This window comes from Oncorhynchus nerka, linkage group LG15, assembly GCF_034236695.1.
Source record: "Oncorhynchus nerka isolate Pitt River linkage group LG15, Oner_Uvic_2.0, whole genome shotgun sequence".
NCBI lineage: Eukaryota > Metazoa > Chordata > Actinopteri > Salmoniformes > Salmonidae > Oncorhynchus > Oncorhynchus nerka.
In genome coordinates, this window is record NC_088410.1 from 19,859,936 (window position 1) to 19,885,244 (window position 25,309).

Sequence of the window (25,309 nt, forward strand, 5' to 3'; positions counted from 1 at the left end):
GATGAGGCCAGAGGTTGCATTGCATTACAACTTCTCTCTTTTCCCCTCTCTTTTCTCTCTTCCCTCTAACCTCTTTCTCTCTCTCTCCCTCCCTCTCATTTTCTCTGTTCCTCTTTTTCTCTCCCTCTTTCTTTTTCTCTTCTCTTCATTCCACTCCATTTTTTCTCTTTACTCTCACTTTTCTCTCTCATTTCTCTCCCCTTTCTTTCTCTCTCTCCCCTTTCCTTCTCTCTCTCCCCTTTCTTTCTCTTTCTCTAATTTTTCTCTCTCTTCTTTCTCTCTCTCACATTTCTCTTTCTCTCTCTCTCTCTCCTTTCTCGCTTCTTTTTCTCTCCTTTCTCTCAAATTCATTTTTTTCCTAATTCAAGCTGCTTTATTGGTATGAAAAAACATTGTGTCACTTTTGCCAAAGCAACAATGTATACAATATACATTGTAATACAATTATAAAAAGATAACAAATAGTAATATAAAATGGTGGCAAATGATAATTACAACATGAAATACAAAAATAACAAGGTAAGTCAGTAGTAGAAATATAATAAATAAAAATGGAAAATGAAACTAAAACTAACTTATAACTAATCTTCACCATTACATCAGTACTACAACTACCATCATCATTACTACTACTACTACTACCATCATTACCATCATTACTACTACTACTACCACCACCACCATCATTACTACTACTACCACCACCACCATCATTACTACTACTACTACCACCACCATCATTACTACTACTACTACCACCACCATTATTACTACTACCACCACCATCATTACTACTACTACTACCACCACCATCATTACTACTACTACTACCACCACCATTATTACTACCACCACCATCATTACTACTACTACTACCACCACCATCATTACTACTACCACCACCATCATTACTACTACTACTACCACCACCATCATTACTACTACTACCACCACCATCATTACTACTACTACTACCATCATTACTACTACTACTACCACCACCATCATTACTACTACCACCATCATTACTACTACTACTACTACCATCATTACTACTACTACTACCACCACCATCATTACTACTACTACTACCACCACCATCATTACTACTACTACTACTACTACTACCATCACTACTACTACTACTACCATCATTACTACTACTACTACCACCACCATCATTACTACTACTACCACCACTACTACCACCATCATTACTACTACTACCACCACCATCATTACTACTACTACTACCACCATCATTACTACTACTACTACTACTACCACCATCATTACTACTACTACTACCACCACCATCATTACTACTACTACTACTACTACCACCACCATCATTACTACTACTACTACTACTACTACCATCATCACTAAACTGCTATCATTACCCTACTACCCTACTACTACCACCACCACCATTACTACTACTACCACCACCACCACCATCACTACTACTACTACTACCACCACCACCATTACTACTACTACTACAACCACCACCACCATCACTACTACTACTACCATCATCACTAAACTGCTATCATTACCATCACCCTACTACTACTACTACCACCATCACTACTACTACCATCATCACTAAACTGCTATCATTACCATCACCCTACTACTACTACTACCACCACCATTACTACTACTACTCATACCACCATCATCATTACCACTACTACCACTGCTACTACTCATACCACCATCATCACTAAACTGCTATCATTACCCTACTACTACCATCATCATTACTACCACCTCCACCATCATTACTACTACTACCACCATCATTACTACTACTACTACAATCATCATTACCACTACTACTACCTCCATCATCATTACTACTACTACCACCACCATCATCATTACCACTACTACTACCACCACCAGCAAGAGCAACATCATTGATATATACAGAGAAAAGAGTCGGCCCAAGAATTGAACCCTGTGGCACCCCCATAGAGACTGCCAGAGGACCGGACAACATGCCCTCCGATTTGACACAAATCTGGTTAGCTTCTGGAGGTTATTGAATGTGTTCTCAAATAAAAAATAATAGCGATACCGTATCACATTCGAGACACGAACAAAACACGTCTTCACTGCTATGCCATCTTGGGAAATTATCACTGTTAGTGATGACACCAATGGATGCAATAGCACTATGTGGCCACCAGATGGAGGTATTGGAACAAAATTAACATGAAGTCACTGCCATTATGGCACAATTTCCAATGGGATTTAAAACATGTTCTTATGGTAATACTAGGAGGAAGATGGATGTCCCCCCTTATATATAGGGGTAAAAGGGGTCAAAATAAGGAACGCTTCACGAATTTGCGTGTCATCCTTGCGCAGGGGCCATGCTAATCTTCTCTGTATCGTTCCAATTTTAGTATATGTGCTGCCGAAGCGAGCACAATACAGACATAGGAGAGGCCCTCATATATAGAGCACAACCCTCCTGACGTTTCGGATCCTGGTTGCGTTCAAACAGACCTTCAGAGGCTCAAAAACCACCCATAGAAGGTTCCCAAAGGATATTGTATAGGCATTAAACTGGTAGGGATAATAATGGCTACCTTGTCTGTTGTAATCTTCTAACCTCTGCTTCAGAGTTGCAACGTATGCTGGGTGATATGCGAGTACACTGTCCCGTCTAGGACGTTGATAGGGTAGAACATAATGACGTAACAAAAGCCCTCGCACAAAACCCCACCCACTCACTGAAACCCGACACGCTCTGGGGCTGCATTCACTAAAGGTCCTCACGCATAAACGTAGCAGGAAATGTTGTGAAGCCTACGTCAAAAATACCCTAACATGGGGGTTTTAAAATCGTGTACCTTACGTGAAAATGTGCTATTTGGTAAGAAAGAAAGTGATCAGTGATCAAATGCAAAAACTGCTGTTTTGTGACATTTTGACTTTAGTTATAGATGTAGAGACATTTAATTGATTATTATAAGGAATGATTCTAGACTAAAATGTAGTGTAATAAGCTTTTGGTTTTAGTTGCTCTTCCCCTGGTCTTTGTTCCCCACCCTTCCCCCGCTCTCTGCAACATGGCCCGGCCAAAGATACTTATAACCAACTCCCCATTTAGTAGCGAGAGAAGCAGAACAGAGCAACACAGAAGAGTAGTAACAGAGAGGAGAGAGAACTAGAACGAGAGAAACAGCAGAGAGGGAAATGTTAAAGAGAGCGACAGAGAACTAGAGATTCATATGTGGCCTGGCTGTGGTTGGAAGGTGACTGTTTCAACTTTCATGTTGACACATTGCCAGTGTGGTTCAATAAGAGTTTTTAAAACTGGTGGTGGGGGGGAAAAGAGACAGAAGGGGGAGAGGGAGAATGAGAAAAGGGGAGAGAGAACATGGGGAGACAAAAAGAGAAAGAAAGGGAGAGTGAGAGACAAAGGGAGCGAAAGAAAAAGGGGAGTGAGTGAGAAAAAGGGGGAGAATGATGAGAGAAAAGGGAGAGGAGAAAGAGAAAAATAGGGAGAGAACGAGAGAGAAGGGGGATGTCATTGGATTGACTGACTTTTTATTTTTTATTTCACCTTTATTTAACCAGGTAGGCTAGTTGAGAACAAGTTCTCATTTACAACTGCGACCTGGCCAAGATAAAGCATAGCAGCGTGAACAGACAACACAGAGTTACACATGGACTAAACAATTAACAAGTCAATAACACAGTATAAAAAATAAAAAATAGTCTATATACATTGTGTGCAAAAGGCATGAGGAGGTAGGTGAATAATTACAATTTTGCAGATTAACACTGGAGTGATAAATGATCTAGATGGTCATGTGCAGGTAGAGATACTGGTGTGCAAAAGAGCAGAAAAGTAAATAAATAAAAACAGTATTGGGATGATGTAGGTAAATTTGGTGGGCTATTACCGATGGACTATGTACAGCTGCAGCGATCGGTTAGCTGCTCAGATAGCAGATGTTTAAAGTTGGTGAGGGAGATAAAAGTCTCCAACTTCAGCGATTTTTGCAATTCGTTCTAGTCACAGGCAGCAGAGAACTGGAAGGAAAGGCGGCCAAATTAGGTGTTGGCTTTAGGGATGATCAGTGAGATACACCTGCTGGAGCGCGTGCTACGGGTGGGTGTTGCCATCGTGACCAGTGAACTGAGATAAGGCGGAGCTTTACCTAGCATGGACTTGTAGATGACCTGGAGCCAGTGGGTCTGGCGACGAATATGTAGCGAGGGCCAGCCGACTAGACCATACAAGTCGCAGTGGTGGGTGGTATAAGGTGCTTTAGTAACAAAACGGATGGCACTGTGATAAACTGCATCCAATTTGCTGAGTAGAGTATTGGAAGCTATTTTGTAGATGACATCGCCGAAGTCAAGGATCGGTAGGATAGTCAGTTTTACTAGGGTAAGTTTGGCGGCGTGAGTGAAGGAGGCTTTGTTGCGGAATAGAAAGCCGACTCTAGATTTTATTTTAGATTGGAGATGTTTGATATGAGTCTGGAAGGAGAGTTTACAGTCTAGCCAGACACCTAGGTACTTATAGATGTCCACATATTCTAGGTTGTAACCATCCAGGGTGGTGATGCTAGTCGGGCGTGCGGGTGCAGGCAGCGAACGGTTGAAAAGCATGCATTTGGTTTTACTAGCGTTTAACCTCTTACTCCTACCCGACACGCAGGCGTCCCATCTAGACATCTGGAAATGCAAATGCGCTACGCTAAATGCTAATAGCACTCGTTAAAACTCAAACGTTCATTAAAATACACATGCAGGGTACTGAATTAAAGCTACACTCGTTGTGAATCCAGGCAACAAGTCAGATTTTTAAAATGCTTTTCGGCGAAAGCATGAGAAGCTATTATCTGATAGCATGTAACACCCCAAAAGACCCACATGGGACGTAAACAAAATAATTAGCATAGTCGGCGCTACACAAAACGCACAAATAAAATATAAAACATTCATTACCTTTGACCATCTTCTTTGTTGGCACTCCTAGATGTCCCATAAACATCACTATTGGGTCTTTTTTTTCGATTAAATCGGTCCATATATAGCCTAGATATCGATCTATGAAGACTGTGTGATCAAGGAAAAAAATTGCGTTTTATAACGTAACGTAATTTTTTTAAATTAAAAAAGTTGACGATAAACTTTCACAAAACACTTCGAAATACTTTTGTAATGCAACTTTAGGTATTAGTAAACGTTAATAATCGATCAAATTGATCACGAGGCGATGTATATTCTATAGCTGTACGTCTGGAAATAATGTCCGGGTAAATCTCAACCAAAATATCCGTTCGGAGACCGGAAGAAATGCACTGCCTCGTGTCCGTTTGACCAAGAAACAAGTCGTACCAGAGGTAGCGGCACAGAATCTCACAGAACCATACATACTGTGTCCAAACTCAGAAGTTTTAGGCTTGCCACATTTAGAGCACTTATAGCCTTCATATGGCTTGTGCACTCTGACTTTAATGCCAGACTCCAGCTTCTTCCTCCTCCTCCATTCGGTGGTCCTGGAGACCTTTGGTCCACCAGCAGGAGGGGGAAGAGGAGTGGAGGTCGAGGGCAGGTCTGGGACACTGGCGTTATAGGGAGGGAGGTGGAAGACAGACTGGGTAGAGGTGGCAGTGGCTGACTAGTGGCCAGGAGGACCACGTGCTGGTATCCACTAACCCCATCAGGTCCTATGTACTCCTGGAAATAGAAGAGTCATGGGGAAGGGTTGGATTAATAGTCACATTAATAGTTATGAATGGAAAGAAACTTGAGTGAGCTGTTTAGGACGTGGATAGGCACTTACATCATCCTCAGGGTCCTGACTGGCAGCTGGTGCAGTGTCATCAGGGGGTGTGACGACAGGTACCTGGGATGGGTTGGGTTGAGTGGGCGGTGGAGTGGAGGGACTGGTGGGAGACGGTCATCGAGGTCGGGCAAGGACATGGTGGGGTCATCCTCCTCTCCTCCCTCAAATAGAGTAGGTGTCCCGTCTGGGACATCTGGGTCCTTACCGAGGTTGGACTCCAACCTCTGGTCACCATGGGTCTGGGAGAAGAGATACTCGACCCCGGTGATGTTGCTCTCCATGAGCTCACCTCGCTTGGCCTCCAGCAGGTGCTCCACATCATCTGCACAGCACACCACACCAACATGCAGGAGGAGAGCCGCCACAAAAAGAGAGCATACAGGGGATGGCTCTCTGTGGTCACTCCCCGAGCTCTCTGTGGTCACTCCCCGAGCTCTCTGTGGTCACTCCCCGAGCTCTCTGTGGTCATTCCCCGAGCTCTCTGTGGTCACTCCCCGAGCTCTCTGTGGTCACTCCCCGAGCAAAACGACGGATGAGGTGCCACACATCCAGCCGGACGATGAGCTCATCCCACTGGCTGAACATGGCTGCCGTCTTCCCCTTTCCCATCAGGGTGCAGCAGTCCCGGTCGACAGAGAGCAGCTTGGGAGGTGCCACTCCAGATCTACTGTAGCGCTGCTGGAGGCCAGCTGCCCTGTCGAGCAGACCCTCCCCTTCACTGTCAGTGAGGACCGTAATGAGCACCTGGCCGTACTCATTGACAACATTTGTGGCCCACGCTGCTGTCCCAGCTAGTTTCTTGGTCACCTGAGGGGAGTCAAACAAACACAGACAGACGAACACACAGTCATGTCAGTGAGTGGACACAACGTTTCACAATACATTCATTAAGTCATAAAATAAGTCCTAATAAATTAGTATTCATTTGATTGTCTCTAACTAACTAGTATTATTTCTGGTCAAAACATCTTCAATCACCTTGGTTGAATCCATCTTCAGGATGGACCCAAAGATGGAGGTGACTCTGGCCTTGAAGTCCTCTAGCTGGAACAGAACGTCGTAGCCGTGGACAGTCAGCAGCCACTGGGCTGAGGGCACATCCAAAAAGGGAGGAGGAGGTGTTACCCTCAGTGGTGCAGCACCTGGGACTACAAAGTGGTCACAGACAGACAGGTAGTACAGGGTCCGACTCATCCAGGTCAGGCTGTGCTGCTCCCTCAGCTGGTTGTACAGCCTGGTCACACTGTTCCCCAGTGTCCTCTCTCTCAGCCTGACCACCTTCAGGTCACAGGACAGCCTAATACACAGAGACAATTGGGCAAAAAAGAGGAGGGTGTGGAGGGGGGTTCTAGAAACACTTTGATAAGGGAAGGAGGGGCTTGGGGAAAGGGTGACGTTGAAACACTTTGATAAGGGAAGGAGGGGCTTGGTGAAAGGGTGACGTTGAAACACTTTGATAAGGGAAGGAGGGGCTTGGGGAAAGGGTGACTTTGAAACACTGCTTTGTTTGGGCAGTTCCTGATAAGAGATCGAAGGTCAGAAATTCAGAGAGCTCAAAGAGCTAATTAACATTTCAATGGGCAAAGAGCTAATTAACATTTCAATGGGGCTTTGAAACATCAAAACTCAGTGTTGACAAGAACCTACTGACCGCCTCTTTTTCTCACTATGATGCTTTTTCCTGTTTTTCCTCAAAGTGAACAAGAGCTTTGATTTCCAGAGGTGTGAATTACTAACCTGTAAGTCAAGATGGCTGGGAACATGGAGCGATGACTTGTGTCCAGCTGGTTCAAGACCTCCAGCGACCATCCTGCTAGTAGCTTCTTACAGAGGCGGCACTCCAGGTACTCTGTCCCCATATAATACCAGCCTCTGTAAGAATACTCTGTCCCCATATAATACCAGCCGTCCATGTCAAGCACCCTCCGGACTGTCTTGTACACCCCACAGCCTGTGAGCTTTTGACGCTTGTACTGTGGCTGGGCGCACTGTGGCGCTGGGCGCACACAAACTTAAAGGCCCACAGGCGGTAGGGCATCCAGAGGCAGAATGGTCGGAGGAAGTAGGCCGGAGGGAGAAGCTGGAGGCTGATGGCTGATGTTAGGAGGCAGAGGAGGGAAGTACCACAGCTCAAGCTGGCTTTTCAGGACACATTTGAGCTGCTTGTCCCTTATGAAAATGGCCGACTGACCCACTCTTGCTGCTCCATTGGGAGCGTCTGCTTCCATCCCTCAGGGAGAAGAAGCACCTGCAACAGAGCAGAGAATCAATACATTTCTTTTCCATCCCCACACATCCAAAAGTGAAATGAAATAGCCAAGTCATAGTTGAGGTGAGACGTTTACCTGAGCGTCAGCAGCAGGCTGCACTGGTCCAGCTGTTGCCTGGGAGGTTGACCGGAGCTGAGGGGCAGTAGGAGCTAGCATAGCAGGGAGGCGGTGGCAGTAGGAGCTAGCACAGCAGGGGTTGTGGTGGCAGTAGGAGCTAGCATAGCAGGGGGGCGGTGGCAGTAGGAGCTAGCACAGCAGGGGTTGTGGTGGCAGTAGGAGCTAGCATAGCAGGGGGCGGTGGCAGTAGGAGCTAGCACAGCAGGGGTGTGGTGGCAGTAGGAGCTAGCATAGCAGGGGGCGGTGGCAGTAGGAGCTAGCATAGCAGGGGGCGGTGGCAGTAGGAGCTAGCACAGCAGGGGGTGTGGTGGCAGTAGGAGCTAGCATAGCAGGGGGGCGGTGGCAGTAGGAGCTAGCACAGCAGGGGGTGTGGTGGCAGTAGGAGCTAGCACAGCAGGGGGTGCGGTGACAGTGGGAGCTAGCACAGCAGGGGGTGCGGTGGCAGTGGGAGCTAGCACAGCAGGGGGTGCGGTGGCAGTGGGAGCTAGCACAGCAGGGGGTGTGGTGGCAGTGGGAGCTAGCATAGCAGGGGGTGTGGTGGCAGTGGGAGCTGCTACAGGAGCACAGGAGTTAATCTAGAGGTTAGGAATCTGGGTTAAACACAATCTACATTTAAAAGCTACAAACGACAGATGTATAGTGGGTAGACATCTACAAGCAAGGAATAGGCCAAGCAAAGTGATGCAGACTGAAATACAGGTTGGAATGGTGACAAGAGAGGAGGAGGTGTTTTAACAATTTACCACTTACCTTACCACTTTAAAATGTATCCTGTTAATGCTAACAACAACAGATAGTTATTAGTGGAAAGGTCATTTCATATGTATATTCTTCTCAACAGAAATAAACAATAAAGTGCCACAACATAGTGTACCTTGGTCAAAACCCATGCAGATAGACAGCAACTCCTGATCTGATGGCTTGGCAGCTAAGAAACACAGACAAACATAATGACACAGTTATATTGTCATTTGCTACACTGTTTGATTTACTGTGTAATTGACTTAGATGACTACAGAATATATATTTACATGGATTAGGAGGCTCTACAGCTGTTGCTGTGTCCCTGAGTTGGACATAGACCTTGAAGTGGCCCATTGAGGTCCCCGGCTTTACTTGGTATGTCCTGAACCAGGCCATGTAGCTGTATTGAGATAAAGGAAATAAACAAGAAAGGTAGGGAAAAAGGGAGAGAGAAAGAGCGAAAGGGGGAGAGAGTGGAGAGAAAAGGGGAGGGAGAGAGCGAAAGGGGAGAGAGAAAAAAGTGGGAGAGTGAGAGAAAAAGGGGGAGAATAAAAAAAATGAGTCCAATTTCTTTCCACAGACTAACATAGTGCAATGAGAGATAAGTGGGAAGATTTTTTTTTTTAAACCGTCTGAATGACATGGGGTGCCCCCTGTTGGGTGGGTCCGGGTGGGTGGTGCACACTACCCAGCCATGGACCTACAGCACCCCCCTGAAGCCATTTAGAGCCATACCGATATTTTCAGCTGGTAAGCCATCACCGGGTGTACGGCTCAAATTCACCAATCACCGGGTGCAAGGCTCAACATGACACACAAATTCGTGAAGCGTTCCTTATTTTGACCCCTTTTACTCCAATATATATATATTTTTTTTTTAAATGGGGGGGGCATCCATTTTCCTCCTAGTATTACCCATAAAATAAAGTTAAAGTATATTTTTTAAATCCTGTTGGAAATTGTGCCGTAATGACTTCAGTGACTTCAGGTTAATTTTGTTCCAATTCCTCTATCTGTTGGCCACATAGCGCTATTGCATCCATTGGCTTTATCACTGACAATGTCAGCCAATCCAGTGACATGGGGGGGAAAGAGAGAGGGGGAGAGAGACAAAAATGGGGAGAGAGACAAAACGGGGGGAAAGAGAGGAATTTTGGGAGGAGAAAAGTGGCGGGAAAAGGGGGAAAAATATGGGGAGGGGGAAAATTAGGACAGGAGAAAATAAGGAGGGAAATAGGGAGGGATCTGAAGGGAGGGGATAAAAGTTGGAAACACATAGGGGAGGGAAAGGGAAATATTGGAGGGGTAAATAGTGGAAGAAATATAGGGGTGGGGGGAAAAGTGGTGGTAAATAGGGGAAAATTAGGGGAGAAAAAGGGGGAGAAATATGAGAGGGGAAAAGTGGCGGGAAATAGGGGGATAATGGGGAAAAATATGGGGAGGGAGAAATATGGGAGGGAAAAATTAGGAGAGGGGAATATAAGGAGGGAAATAGGGGAGGGGTAATGGGGAGGGAAATTAAGGGAGGGTAAAATAGGGGAGTGAGAAATAGGGGAGGGGAAAGTGGTGGAAAATAGGGGAGGGGCATAAGTGAGGGGAAAATAGGGGAGGGGTAAATAGTGGGAAAAATATAGGGGAGGGAAAGGGAAATATGGGAGGGGAGAAAAGGGGTAGGGAAGTATAAAGGAGGGAAATAGGGGAGGGGAAAATATAGGGGATGGGGAGGGGAGAATAGGGATATAATGGGAAAAAATATTAGACCTGGTGCTCAAAGCACGTGGCTACTTAATATGCATTGTTGATACATCCCTGCCAACTCCTCCTCTCACCCAGCAAAACCCCCCATTTCCCCTCCTCCTTCGACAGAGAAGAATGGGCAATATCCTTGGGCAATTTGCGCATTTTTCTGTTCCAAATGTTCCAAATTCCCATATTGTTCCATTAGCCCTCTCCTCCAATCAAATGCTTCAGTTTGTTCCAAATTGGAGAAAGAGAGCAAAAATACACCAATGAAGAGCCTAGCATGTCCCAAAAGTTTTTAAGCCAATCATCTTCCTCTGAAATGTTCCTAACGCCACTTCATCAGAAAATCTTTTTCTGTCAGCCATTGACGCTATTCGGTGAGTATCTGAGGTCATTTTGCTTAATTTACAACGAATGTAACGTGGATGACTATAAATGTGATGAAATATGACAATAACACCTCTAGTCAACCGCCTTGTTTGACTACAGGGGCTTCCCAAACTGTAATTTAATCACTTTTGTAGATCGCTAGCTACTGTAGCCTGCTGCTGCACAGGCAGGTTAGTATTGGCTATAAATCATTTTTCTGTCAGCCATCGATGCCACTGGGTGAGTATATGAGGTAATTGTGCTTAATTTGCAACAAATTGACAACTAAATGTGATGAAATATGACAATAACACGTCTATCCAACCGACTTGTTTGACTACAGGGGCTACCCAACTTGTGTAATTTAACAACGGTTGTATATCGCTAGCTACTGTAGGTGGACATAACTCACAACGTTTATTTGACCACTGACAATCCTGTAAAACCTTAGCTAACATCTATATCATCTAAAAGTTGGAATTCTATACTATTTATTTGTCTATTTTCCTTCGTTATTTGATGGCATGCATTTGAAGTGTATGTAGTTGAATTAATTGTATTGATGGTCATTGGGGCAAACGTGTCTTTCTATGTAAACTGAATTTAACTGCATGTGAAATAATAATCACCCTAATCCTACCCATAACCCCCCACTGCTGTCCTCCTCCTAGCAGACCTATCAAGCAAACATAAGTTCCTTTATATGTATCTAATACGGTTATGCTGTCACTTGTCACTGCACTCATCAGTCATGATAATAGTATTTTTCTTGCCTCCTAAGATGGAAAATCCAAGGTTCCGTTTCACGCCCTCACAGGAGTTGGTCCTCAAGGTCACACACCCCAGGCAGTAAAAGTGGCCGCTGACGGCCCCCCCTGCTTCTGGTGCTCAGGGCCCCCTTCTGGTGCTGCCCTTCTGGTGCTCAGGGCCCTCCTGCTTCTGGTGCTCAGGGCCCTCCTGCTTCTGGTGCTCAGGGCCCTCCTGCTTCTGGTGCTCAGGGACCCCCTGCTTCTGGTGCTCAGGGCCCTCCTGTGAGGACGCCTTAACTCGCTACTCGTGCGCCTATCCGGCCTTCGCTGAGATGGTCAGGTTCAACCGGGCGCACGTGTGACAGGTTAAAGGACATATTCATAGCCTGTTATACATTGAAAAGTATTAGTAAGTTCATAGTATGTGAGGATCTTAAAACATCTAAGGTGAAAAAGATGCATTCAGTATTAGTTGATAGAGATTGATAACATTCATATAATTGTGTTAAAGTTAAAATCTGTCAAAGGGTACGAATTGTGAGAGTAATGTGTAAACGTTATATTGATTACTTTATTTTGTGGTGCCTAAAAGTGTTAATCTGTGATCTACGAAATGCTCTTAATCTATGAGCCGGAGATCGTCTCCACCCATATGGTCTCCACCCGTATTCCTGGGGAAAATCGCGGTCTTTTCTCATTGAACTAAACGTTGAATTGAGAATACAACACCGTATCACTGTCGTGATTATTTCTCCCCTGTTTTCAGGTACTTTATTGATGATAAAAATAGTAATTTAAATGTTATAACTCGCTAACATGTCAATAGTGTTTAAGGTGTGTTTTAGGATAGTCTTGAGGAAGTTTGAGTTAAGTTTGAAGAGAGTAATATTAGCCCTGCTCGGTTGAAGTGAAGAATAGCATCGTACTGAGAGTAGCTGCCATTTTATGTTGTTTGTGAATGAACATGCGCGTTGTTAAAAAGATATTTTGCTGTGTTATTTGTATAATGGGTTTTCTGTTGTTTTGTAATGTGTTACTTTTGTGAAATGAATGACACTAAACGTTGAATTGAGAATACAACACCGTATCACTGTCGTGATTATTTCTCCCCTGTTTTCAGGGGCGTAACACGAGGAAGCTAAAGTCCTGTCCTCCCAGCCAGGTGAGTTTGTTTAATTCTTCTCATTGTATGTAAGATGGAACTCCTTTGCTCTGACAGTTAATTGGTTCCCGTGCTGATTCCAGGCCAGGAGGGCAAGGCCCTTGTTGGCTTCAGGAAGTACAAGTGGGACTCACTGCAGGACCTGTATGAGGCTATGGGTGCAGACAGGATAAAGTCATGTGTGCTGCGTGTCTTTTGTGTTTTCTATGTTCATCTCAGTGTGTTCTATGCAACATTTTACATCTGAAACGTTCCCTCTGCTGTGTCTCACACAGATATGTCAGGAGCTTGAGGACGCAGACACCCCGTTATCCTGTGAGTGCGATGGCCGCCTTGATTGACTACATTCAGCGCAGAGACCAGGAGGGGTTAGCTGCTGTGGCCAGGCCTGCCCCGGCCAGCACCACCCCAGCCAGCACCATCCGGCCCGAGTGCGGCTACGTAAGTGTAGGGGCCGGACCCTGATTGGCTACATAAGTGTAGGGGCCTGACCCTGATTGGCTACGTAAGTGTAGGGACCGGACCCTGATTGGCTACGTAAGTGTAGGGGCCGGACCCTGATTGGCTACATAAGTGTAGGGGCCTGACCCTGATTGGCTACGTAAGTGTAGGGACCGGACCCTGATTGGCTACGTAAGTGTAGGGGCCGGACCCTGATTGGCTACGTAAGTGTAGGGGCCGGACCCTGATTGGCTACGTAAGTGTAGGGGCCGGACCCTGATTGGCTACGTAAGTGTAGGGGCCGGACCCTGATTGGCTACGTAAGTGTAGGGGCCGGACCCTGATTGGCTACGTAAGTGTAGGGGCCGGACCCTGATTGGCTACGTAAGTGTAGGGGCCGGACCCTGATTGGCTACGTAAGTGTAGGGGCCGGACCCTGATTGGCTACGTAAGTGTAGGGGCCGGACCCTGATTGGCTACGTAAGTGTAGGGGCCGGACCCTGATTGTTACATGTTATTTGAACGAACACATTCATTTTTTGGGGTAATTGCTTCTCTTTTAATTAACTTAAAGTTGTATTGATTTTTTATTGTTTGGATTGTTTATTTTTGTAAGATAAACTAAATGTATGGCCTAACAACATCACCTTTGGGGAACCGCCTGTTCAGAACTGGAGGCCACCATGGACGGCTACATGTCAGGTGTGGAGGTGGGTCCTTTTGTTTCCCAGCACTATTTGTTTTTTTGTGTGTTACAACTGTGTGTTTGACTGAGAAAATGATGACTGATTTGCTTGTCTTTTTATTTGTTGAACTTTAAGAGTGTATGACAGTAAATCAAAATGAATTTAATTTAAGGGAGAAAGTGCTTGTATTCCATGTATTTATTTCACAGGGAATGTCATGTGTGAAGCAACCCAGCATAATGTCCCCTACAGTACAAGTTAAGATGATTTTAAATGAGCTAAATGTACAAGAGATTAACAATGAATGTCGTATATTTTTTATTATTTTATTTTTTTTTACAAAGAACATACGTACAAAAACTACTTTACAATGTAACACCAGTCAGTCAGAGTTTACTGGCCTTGGCTATAGCACCATGCTGGGCCCTCATGAGTGCCAGCCACTCCTCCACAGTTTGGCCACCAGAGGTAGCGGCACAGAATCTCACAGAACCATGTGTCCAAACTCAGAAGTTTTAGGCTTGCCACATTTAGAGCACTTATAGCCTTCATATGGCTTGTGCACTCTGACTTTAATGCCAGACTCCAGCTTCTTCCTCCTCCTCCATTCGGTGGTTCTGGAGACCTTTGGTCCACCAGCAGGAGGGGGAAGAGGAGTGGAGGTCGAGGGCAGATCTTGGGAGACTGGCGTTATAGGGAGGGAGGTGGAAGACAGACTGGGTAGAGGTGGCAGTGGCTGACTAGTGGCCAGGAGGACCACGTGCTGGTATCCACTAACTCCATCAGGTCCTATGTACTCCTGGAAATAGAAGAGTCATGGGGAAGGGTTGGATTAATAGTCACATTAATAGTTATGAATGGAAAGAAACTTGAGTGAGCTGTTTAGGACGTGGATAGGCACTTACATCATCCTCCGGGTCCTGACTGGCAGCTGGTGCAGTGTCATCAGGGGGTGTGACGACAGGTACCTGGGATGGGTTGAGTGGGCGGTGGAGTGGCCTTCCTGAGTGGAGGGACTGGTGGGAGACGGTCATCGAGGTCGGGCAAGGACATGGTGGGGTCATCCTCCTCTCCCTCAAATAGATCAGGTGTCCCGTCTGGGTCCTTACCGAGGTTGGACTCCAACCTCTGGTCACCATGGGTCTGGGAGAAGAGATACTCGACCCCAATGAGTTCCCCTTAGAGAGAAAACAAAAAAGTGAGTTGTACATAAACAGAACTGCACATGTTTTAGTGTGTGTATAATTGTATAATTTAGAAATACATACCAGTGTACTTTGCAGGCCTTGTGTGATCCTTCACAAGACTGCAGCCCAGGAGCTTCTGGCTCAGCTCAATGATGGCGTGCTGAGCTACACCATCATAGCAGTGCAGGGTCTGCTTCTGTGCGCCCCCCTCGGCTGCAGCTTCAGCACGGTCCTCATTCCACCCAACCAACCATTCAAGGAGGTAGGCCTGAAAGTGCTCGGCACCCACACTTGTTCCTATAGATGATGACAACATGAAGAAGAAATAATAACTCGTGTCTCGTGTGCTTTTGTTTTTTCGTATTTTTTGTATATATATTTCAATTTGATTTTCGATCTCTTTTCGATTTTCTATTTGATTATACCTTCCGGTAACCTGCCTCACCCAATGTGATACGGTATCGCTATTATTTTTAATTTTAGAACACATTCAAGAACCTCCAGAAGCTAACCAGATGTATCAAATCGGAGGGCATGTTGTCCGGTCCTCTGGCAGTCTCTATGGGGGTGCCACAGGATTCAATTCTTGGGCCGACTCTTTTCTCTGTATATATCAATGATGTTGCTCTTGCTGCGGGCGATTCCCTAATCCACCTCTACGCAGACGACACCATTCTGTATACTTCTGGCCCTTCCTTGGACACTGTGCTATCTAACCTCCAAACGAGCTTCAATGCCATACAACACTCCTGCTCTTAAACGCTAGTAAAACCAAATGCATGCTTTTCAACCGTTCGCTGCCTGCACCCGCACGCCCGACTAGCAGCACCACCCTGGATGGTTCCAACCTAGAATATGTGGACATCTATAAGTACCTAGGTGTCTGGCTTAGACTGTAAACTCTCCTTCCAGACTCATATCAAACATCTCCAATCTAAAATCAAATCTAGAGTCAGCTTTCTATTCCGCAACAAAGCCTCCTTCACTCACGCCGCCAAACTTACCCTAGTAAAACTGACTATCCTACCGATCCTTGACTTCGGCGATGTCATCTACAAAATAGCTTCCAATACTCTACTCAGCAAACTGGATGCAGTTTATCACAGTGCCATCCGTTTTGTTACTAAAGCACCTTATACCACCCACCACTGCGACTTGTATGCTCTAGTCGGCTGGCCCTCGCTACATATTTGTCGCCAGACCAACTGGCTCCAGGTCATCTACAAGTCCATGCTAGGTAAAGCTCCTCCTTATCTCAGTTCACTGGTCACGATGGCAACACCCACCCGTAGCACGCGCTCCAGCAGGTGTATCTCACTGATCATCCCTAAAGCCAACACCTCATTTGGCCGCCTTTCCTTCCAGTTCTCTGCTGCCTGTGACTGGAACGAATTGCAAAAATCGCTGAAGTTGGAGACCTATCTCCCTCACCAACTTTAAACATCTACTATCTGAGCAGCTAACCGATCGCTGCAGCTGTACATAGTCCATTGGTAATAGCCCACCCAATTTACCTACCTCATCCCAATACTGTTTTTATTTATTTACTTTTCTGCACTTTTGCACACCAGTATCTCTACCTGCACATGACCATCTAGATCATTTATCACTCCAGTGTTAATCTGCAAAATTTTAATTATTCACCTACCTCCTCATGCCTTTTGCACACAATGTATATAGACTATTTTTTATACTGTGTTATTGACTTGTTAATTGTTTAGTCCATGTGTAACTCTGTGTTGTCTGTTCACACTGCTATGCTTTATCTTGGCCAGGTCGCAGTTGTAAATGAGAACTTGTTCTCAACTAGCCTACCTGGTTAAATAAAGGTAAAATAAAATAAACAGTCAGCCAATCCAATGACATCCCCCTTCTCTCTCGTTCTCTGTCACACTTTCTCTCCCTATTTTTCTCTTTCTCCTCTCCCTTTTCTCCCATCATTCTCCCCCCTTTTCTCACTCACTCCCCTTTTTCTTTCCCTCCCTTTGTCTCTCACTTTCTCTTTTTGTCTCCCCATTTTCTCTCCCTCCTCTTTTCTCATTCTCCCTCTCCCCCTTCTGTCTCTCTCTCCCCCCACCACCAGTTTTAAAAACTCTTATTAAACCACACTGGCAATGTGTCAACATGAAAGTTGAAACAGTCACCTTCCAACCACAGCCAGGCCACATATGAATCTCTAGTTCTCTGTCGCTCTCTTTACCATTTCCCTCTCTGCTGTTTCTCTCGTTCTAGTTCTCTCTCCTCTCTGTTACTACTCTTCTGTGTTGCTCTGTTCTGCTTCTCTCGCTACTAAATGGGGAGTTGGTTATAAGTATCTTTGGCCGGGCCATGTTGCAGAGAGCGGGGGAAGGGTGGGGAACAAAGACCAGGGGAAGAGCAACTAAAACCAAAAGCTTATTACACTACATTTTAGTCTAGAATCATTCCTTATAATAATCAATTAAATGTCTCTACATCTATAACTAAAGTCAAAATGTCACAAAACAGCAGTTTTTGCATTTGATCACTGATCACTTTCTTTCTTACCAAATAGCACATTTTCACGTAAGGTACACGATTTTAAAACCCCCATGTTAGGGTATTTTTGACGTAGGCTTCACAACATTTCCTGCTACGTTTATGCGTGAGGACCTTTAGTGAATGCAGCCCCAGAGCGTGTCGGGTTTCAGTGAGTGGGTGGGGTTTTGTGCGAGGGCTTTTGTTACGTCATTATGTTCTACCCTATCAACGTCCTAGACGGACAGTGTACTCGCATATCACCCAGCATACGTTGCAACTCTGAAGCAGAGGTTAGAAGATTACAACAGACAAGGTAGCCATTATTATCCCTACCAGTTTAATGCCTATACAATATCCTTTGGGAACCTTCTATGGGTGGTTTTTGAGCCTCTGAAGGTCTGTTTGAACGCAACCAGGATCCGAAACGTCAGGAGGGTTGTGCTCTATATATGAGGGCCTCTCCTATGTCTGTATTGTGCTCGCTTCGGCAGCACATATACTAAAATTGGAACGATACAGAGAAGATTAGCATGGCCCCTGCGCAAGGATGACACGCAAATTCGTGAAGCGTTCCTTATTTTGACCCCTTTTACCCCTATATATAAGGGGGGACATCCATCTTCCTCCTAGTATTACCATAAGAACATGTTTTAAATCCCATTGGAAATTGTGCCATAATGGCAGTGACTTCATGTTAATTTTGTTCCAATACCTCCATCTGGTGGCCACATAGTGCTATTGCATCCATTGGTGTCATCACTAACAGTGATAATTTCCCAAGATGGCATAGCAGTGAAGACGTGTTTTGTTCGTGTCTCGAATGTGATACGGTATCGCTATTATTTTTTATTTGAGAACACATTCAATAACCTCCAGAAGCTAACCAGATTTGTGTCAAATCGGAGGGCATGTTGTCCGGTCCTCTGGCAGTCTCTATGGGGGTGCCACAGGGTTCAATTCTTGGGCCGACTCTTTTCTCTGTATATATCAATGATGTTGCTCTTGCTGGTGGTGGTGGTGGTAGTAGTAGTAGTAGTAGTGGTAATGATGATGGTGGTAGTAGTAGTAGTAGTGGTAATGATGGTGGTGGTAGTCGTAGTAGTAATAATGATGGAGGTAGTAGTAGTGGTAATGATGGTAGTAGTAGTAGTAGTAGTAGTAATGATGGTGGTAGTAGTAGTAATGATGGTGGTGGTGGAAGTAATGATGGTGGTAGTAGTAGTAGTAATGATGATGCAGGTAGTAGTAGTGGTAATGATGGTGGTAGTAGTAGTAGTAGTAGTAGTAGTAGTAGTAGTAGTAGTAATGATGGTGGTGGTGGTGGTAGTAATGATGATGGTAGTAGTAGGGTAATGATAGCAGTTTAGTGATGATGGTGGTAGTAGTAGTAGTAGTGATGGTGGTGGTGGTTGTAGTAGTAGTAATGGTGGTGGTAGTAGTAGTAGTAGGGTGATGGTAATGATAGCAGTTTAGTGATGATGGTAGTAGTAGTAGTAGTAGTGATGGTGGTGGTGGTTGTAGTAGTAGTAATGGTGGTGGTGGTAGTAGTTGTAGTAGTGATGGTGGTGGTGGTTGTAGTAGTAGTAGTAATGGTGGTGGTGGTAGTAGTAGGGTAGTAGGGTAATGATAGCAGTTTAGTGATGATGGTGGTATGAGTAGTAGTAATAATAGTAATAGTAGTAGTAGTAGTGATGGTGGTGGTGGTAGTAGTAGTAGTAGTAGTAGTGGTGGTAGTAGTAGTAGTAATGATGATGGTAATGATGGTGGTAGTAGTAGTAGTAGTAGTAATGATGATGGTAGTTGTAGTACTGATGTAATGGTGAAGATTAGTTATTTAGTTATAAGTTAGTTTTAGTTTCATTTTCCATTTTTATTTATTATATTTCTACTACTGACTTACCTTGTTATTTTTGTATTTCATGTTGTATTATCATTTGCCACCATTTTATATTACTATTTGTTATCTTTTTATAATTGTATTACAATGTATATTGTATACATTGTTGCTTTGGCAAAAGTGACACAATGTTTTTTCATACCAATAAAGCAGCTTGAATTAGGAAAAAAATGAATTTGAGAGAAAGGAGAGAAAAAGAAGCGAGAAAGGAGAGAGAGAGAGAGAGAGAGAAAGAGAAAAATGAGAGAGAGAGAAAGAAGAGAGAGAAAAATGAGAGAGAGAAAGAGAAAGAAGAGAGGGAGAGAAAGAGGAGAGAGAAAGAAAGGGGAGAGAGAAAGAAAGGGAAGAGAGAAAGTGGAGAGAGAGAAAGAAAGAGGAGAGAAAGAAAGAGAAAGAAGAGAGTGAAAGAAGAGAGAGAGAGAAAGAGAAAGAAAGGGGGAGAGAGAAAGAAAGGGGAGAGAAATGAGAGAGAAAGGAGAGAGAGAAAAGTGAGAGTAAAGAGAGGAGAGAAAAGAGAAAGAATGGAGTGGAATGAAGAGAAGAGAAAAAGAAAGAGAAAAAGAGGAACAGAGAAAATGGGAGGGAGGGAGAGAGAGAGAAAGAGGTTAGAGGGAAGAGAGAAAAGAGGGGGAAAAGAGAGAAGTTGTAATGCAATGCAACCTCTGGCCTCATCTCCCTATCATGCACGTGTTAAAGGCACGGTACAGTACTGTACCTTTCTGCGTTGTGTTCTGGTGATGTGTAGGTGGAAGACAAGTCTCTGGACACAATTCTGCTGGTTGTCTCTCTTTTAGTGACTGAAGGGATACAAATACAAGACAAAGGTTGGTGCTGCTGTCTGGACTCCCAAACACAACTATATTAGCCTCTCTTCATCACGCGCTGAGCTAACTCACGTCAACAACTAAAAATGCATTGTACAAGATGTACATGTTCATATTTTCAAAATACTCATTTCATTTTATAAATGTTGTACAGAAATAATTAGCTAATAAATGCTAAATATTTCTTAGTGTACTATTGTACCTGAGGTATACTAATGAGGCAACAACGCCATTTTGACATGTCCAGACAAGTAACAAAATTAACAACGGCTAACTAATTAGCACATTAAACATTACATATCAAATCGTCACATTTCAGAACATACCTGCATGGAATGGATACAAATACAAAGCCAAGCTTGATGCTGCCGTCTGGACTGCCATACACAACTATATTAGCCTGATAAAAGACAAAAGTGCTGAATTCCTGTCAGAAAACTCACGCTGTCTGCACCTGAGAGACCCGCAAAGGTAACGGTGGCTGGGCAAACCTTGCAAAGTTGCAATCAAACATTATCCCCATTCACACTAATATATATTCCTAAAAACAGTAGCGCAACACTAAATCAATGACGATCTAATTTTCGGTTGTCTTTTTTGGGACATTTGCTTACATGTGCATTGAAAAGAGCGGAGCGTAACATAACACATACCTCTCCTCATCAGGCTCTGAGCAAACCGAGGAGTAAAAGCATGGCTCCCGTTGATGACCTCACAGCATTAACACCATGTAGAAAATAAATACAATACAATAGTTCACTCTTGAAAGTAGTGTAACAAATCTCAAAATAACCATAAAACAATAAATTATAATAAATGAGGGATTTTCGGTGAAATAAAGTATATGTTATAAATAAAGTATATGTTATACCTGTAATACATACGTAGCCTTTGCTTCTGCACAGGTGTTGTGTCGAAAATCTCCCCCCAGAATCCCCCCTTCGCGTTCTTCGTTACTGTGACTTGCTTGCTAGCTGACATTTCTGCTCTTCACTCTGTCAGTTTAGCCTACATTTCACTGATCTTAGTAGCAGAAAGCATTTTTGTCTGCAGTTTTCAGTTTGGCTATTTGTTTCAAGTGTATGTGGCGGTTCTAGCTTGTATGGCGCCCTGGGCGGAACCCCCCCCCCTTCAGCGCCCGCCCCGAATACCGAAAGTATTTGACTCAAGCCACAAAATGAAGGAAATTAGAAGGCGCGGGTGTATTCTGGCAGGGGGATTTTCGGCACAACACTGGTACCTAATTTACTTGATGTTAGCTAGAAGCCAGCATTTATCTGCATTTGGAGAAAGTTGTGAACTCATTATCTTTTGGACACCCAAAGCTATGAAAATCGTGCGTATGTAATGAATGGAACTAGTCTGGGCTGTAGTCTGTTTAGCGAACATTCCACTCCTTGTAACATTACAGAGACTTTACAACCAGGCTGCAATAAAACAGTGTTGATCATATAATACATCTATCATGTGTTCGTTTAATGATGTGAAAATCATGATATTTCCCTTGCATTTCAATCCACACATGCATATGGGTCTGTAATGTATTGCATTGTTATCTAGGTATTCAATCCCTTTTTAAATTATGCAAGATTACTTTACAATAATGGCAATTATGTATTATTTGAATCTTACAATTTACCCATGTGGATCTGACATGCATCAAATGCTACATAACTTTGCATGCATGCTTTCCATAAATGCAATGTACCGATGAATTGCCCCCCATAAATCATTTTTAAAAAAGGCAAGAAATGCAACATTAGGCCAACCTAGCGGGGAAAGTGTTAAAAACCGTAGCTAGCGATCGTGAACACGATAGGATCTGAATGGAGGAAGAGACGCGTCACACACACCCGTGTAGACAGTTTTCACAGTCTTCTTGTTATGAAGTGAATCAACTGTATTCGCTTCTCAAGTATTGGTTAACATATGGAATATACACAAACTTGACAGTCGTGTCAAGTTGTCTGGATGTCATTTGGGTGGAGGGCCATGCACAATACACACGGGAAACTGTTGAGCGTGACAAATCCAGCAGCGTTGCAGTTCTTGACACATTCAAACCGGTGCGCCTGGCACCTACTCCCATACCCTGTTCAAAGGCACTTACATATTTTGTCTTGCCCATTCACCCTCTGAATGGCACACATACACAGTCAATGTCTCAATTTACTCAAGACTTAAAAATCCTTCTTTAACCTGTCTCCTCCCCTTCATCTACACTGAAGTAGAGTATTTTTTTAAGGGAGTATTTTTTTTAACCTTTATTTAACTAGGCAAGTCAGTTAAGAACAAATTCTTATTTTCAATGACGGCCTAGGAACAGTGGGTTAACTGCCTGTTCAGTGGCAGAAGGACAGATTTGTACCTTGTCAGCTCCGGGGTTTGAACTTGCAACCTTCAGGTTACTAGTCCAACGCTCTAACCAGGCTACTTTGCCGCCCCAACATTCACCTGGTCAGGCTATGGCATGGAAAGAGTAGGTGTTCATAATGTTTTGAACAAACAGGACACGCACGCCTCTGAGAATCACGCAGCGCTGCTGGGCTGGCTAAAGGCACAGTAGGGTCACACATGCCGCTTTGAATCGGTCGGTTGTGTGAAGAGGACACAAATAACTTTGTCCTTTTTAAAATATTTATCTTGAGTGAAAACGTCTTCACAAATCGTGATTTTATCAGGAGAGAAGATATTCCATTCGGCAAAAATCAGATGATTTATTTCTCTCTCTTTGTGTCTCTCTGTCTCTTTGTCTCTGTGTCCAGCTGTGTCTATGGCGCGCAGCTCACCATCTGCATTGTTTGTGATACCGGGAGCACGGGTCCAGGTCCGTTGCATTTCTAACTGCCATGGGGAGAAAACGGTCGGCTGAAAACACTCCGGCTCAAGGGCGAATGACCGCACACCGAGAGGCGAGCGAGCAGAGGCTGTTAATTCAACAACCAAATGCAATTGATTTTACATACAAGAACACCAGAAGCTATCGTCAGAGCTTTGGACTCTAAACGTTTATATTTCTTAGTTTTTCTTGTCTAAAACTTCCCCGATATTGGGTGTTTGGACTGGAGAGAACGGAAGGTGTGTACATCATAAGAGATGGAGGGAGAGGGGGACTCATTTAAGGTTAACTTGAGTGTATCCATGTGGTATCATGTGGTATATGCAGTACTTAGATGTAGAAATGCAACCAGTGTTTCTGTCTCTCTCTCTTCTGCACTTCCTTTTCTCTGCATGCTCTCTCCCTTTTTCTCTTTCTATATTTTTTCTCTCTCTCTCTCTAGGTCTCTCTCTCTCTCTCTCTAGGTCTCTCTTTCTATCTAGGTCTCTATCTCTCGGTCTCTCTCTCTCTCTGGCCCCTAGATCTCTCTCTCTCTCTGTTTCGCTCTCTAGGTCTCTCTCTCTCTAGGTCTCTCTGTCTCTCCATGTCTCTCTCTCTAGATTTCTCTCGCTCTCTGTTTCTCTATAGGTCTCTCTTTCTAGGTCTCTCTCTCTAGGTCTCTCTCTCTCCTCTGCCATCAAGAGTGGGGGAGGGGTAGGGAAGAAAAAATACAGGGGAGGGGGAGGGGTAGGGAAGTGAAATATGGGAGGGGTAAATAGTGGCAAAATACAGGGGAGGGGGAGGGGTAGGGAAGTGAAATATGGGAGGGGTAAATAGTGGCAAAAATACAGGGAGGGGAGGAAGTGAAATATGGGAGGGGTAAATAGTGGCAAAAATACAGGGGAGGGGAGGGGTAGTGAAATATGGGAGGGTAAATAGTGGCAAAAATACAGGGGAGGGGAGGGTAGTGAAATATGGGAGGGGTAAATAGTGGCAAAAATACAGGGGAGGGGGGGGGTAGTGAAATATGGGAGGGGTAAATAGTGGCAAAAATACAGGGGAGGGGAGGGAAGTGAAATATGGGAGGGGTAAATAGTGGCAAAAATACAGGGGGGGGAGGGGTAGGGAAGTGAAATATGGGAGGGGTAAATAGTGGCAAAAATACAGGGGAGGGGGGGGTAGTGAAATATGGGAGGGGTAAATAGTGGCAAAAATACAGGGGAGGGGGAGGGGTAGGGAAGTGAAATATGGGAGGGGTAAATAGTGGCAAAAATACAGGGGAGGGGTAGGGAAGTGAAATATGGGAGGGGTAAATAGTGGCAAAAATACAGGGGAGGGAAGTGAAATATGGGAGGGGTAAATAGTGGCAAAAATACAGGGGAGGGGAGGGTAGTGAAATATGGGAGGGGTAAATAGTGGCAAAAATACAGGGGAGGGGAGGGGTAGTGAAATATGGGAGGGGTAAATAGTGGCAAAAATACAGGGGAGGGGGAGGGAAGTGAAATATGGGAGGGGTAAATAGTGGCAAAAATACAGGGGAGGGGAGGGGAGGGAAGTGAAATATGGGAGGGGTAAATAGTGGCAAAAATACAGGGGAGGGGGAGGGAAGGGAAGTGAAATATGGGAGGGGTAAATAGTGGCAAAAATACAGGGGAGGGGGAGGGGTAGGGAAGTGAAATATGGGAGGGGTAAATAGTGGCAAAAATACAGGGAGGGGAGGAAATATGGAGGGAAGTGAAATATGGGAGGGGTAAATAGTGGCAAAAATACAGGGGAGGGGGAGGAGGGTAGGGAAGTGAAATATGGGAGGGGTAAATAGTGGCAAAAATACAGGGGGGGGAGGGGTAGGGAAGTGAAATATGGGAGGGGTAAATAGTGGCAAAAATACAGGAGAGGGGAGGGAAGTGAAATATGGGAGGGGTAAATAGTGGAAAAAATACAGGGGAGGGGAGGGGTAGGGAAGTGAAATATGGGAG

General features: G+C 44.5%; 1 long non-coding RNA gene and 2 other non-coding genes across 3 annotated transcripts; 2 read left to right on the top strand and 1 right to left on the bottom strand.

Moving 5' to 3' along the window:
- Positions 1–2,337: 2,337 nt before the first annotated feature.
- LOC135560653 (U6 spliceosomal RNA) lies at positions 2,338–2,444 on the bottom strand. The gene has a single exon (XR_010459152.1). It is a non-coding gene; the product is annotated as a U6 spliceosomal RNA (small nuclear RNA).
- A 9,550-nt stretch (positions 2,445–11,994) lies between these two features.
- LOC135559885 (uncharacterized) lies at positions 11,995–13,643 on the top strand. The gene is made up of 3 exons (XR_010458578.1): positions 11,995–12,184; positions 12,940–12,981; positions 13,257–13,643. It is a non-coding gene; the product is annotated as an uncharacterized LOC135559885 (long non-coding RNA).
- Positions 13,644–18,269: 4,626 nt separating this feature from the next.
- On the top strand, positions 18,270–18,376 carry LOC135560654 (U6 spliceosomal RNA). The gene has a single exon (XR_010459153.1). It is a non-coding gene; the product is annotated as a U6 spliceosomal RNA (small nuclear RNA).
- Positions 18,377–25,309: the final 6,933 nt, after the last annotated feature.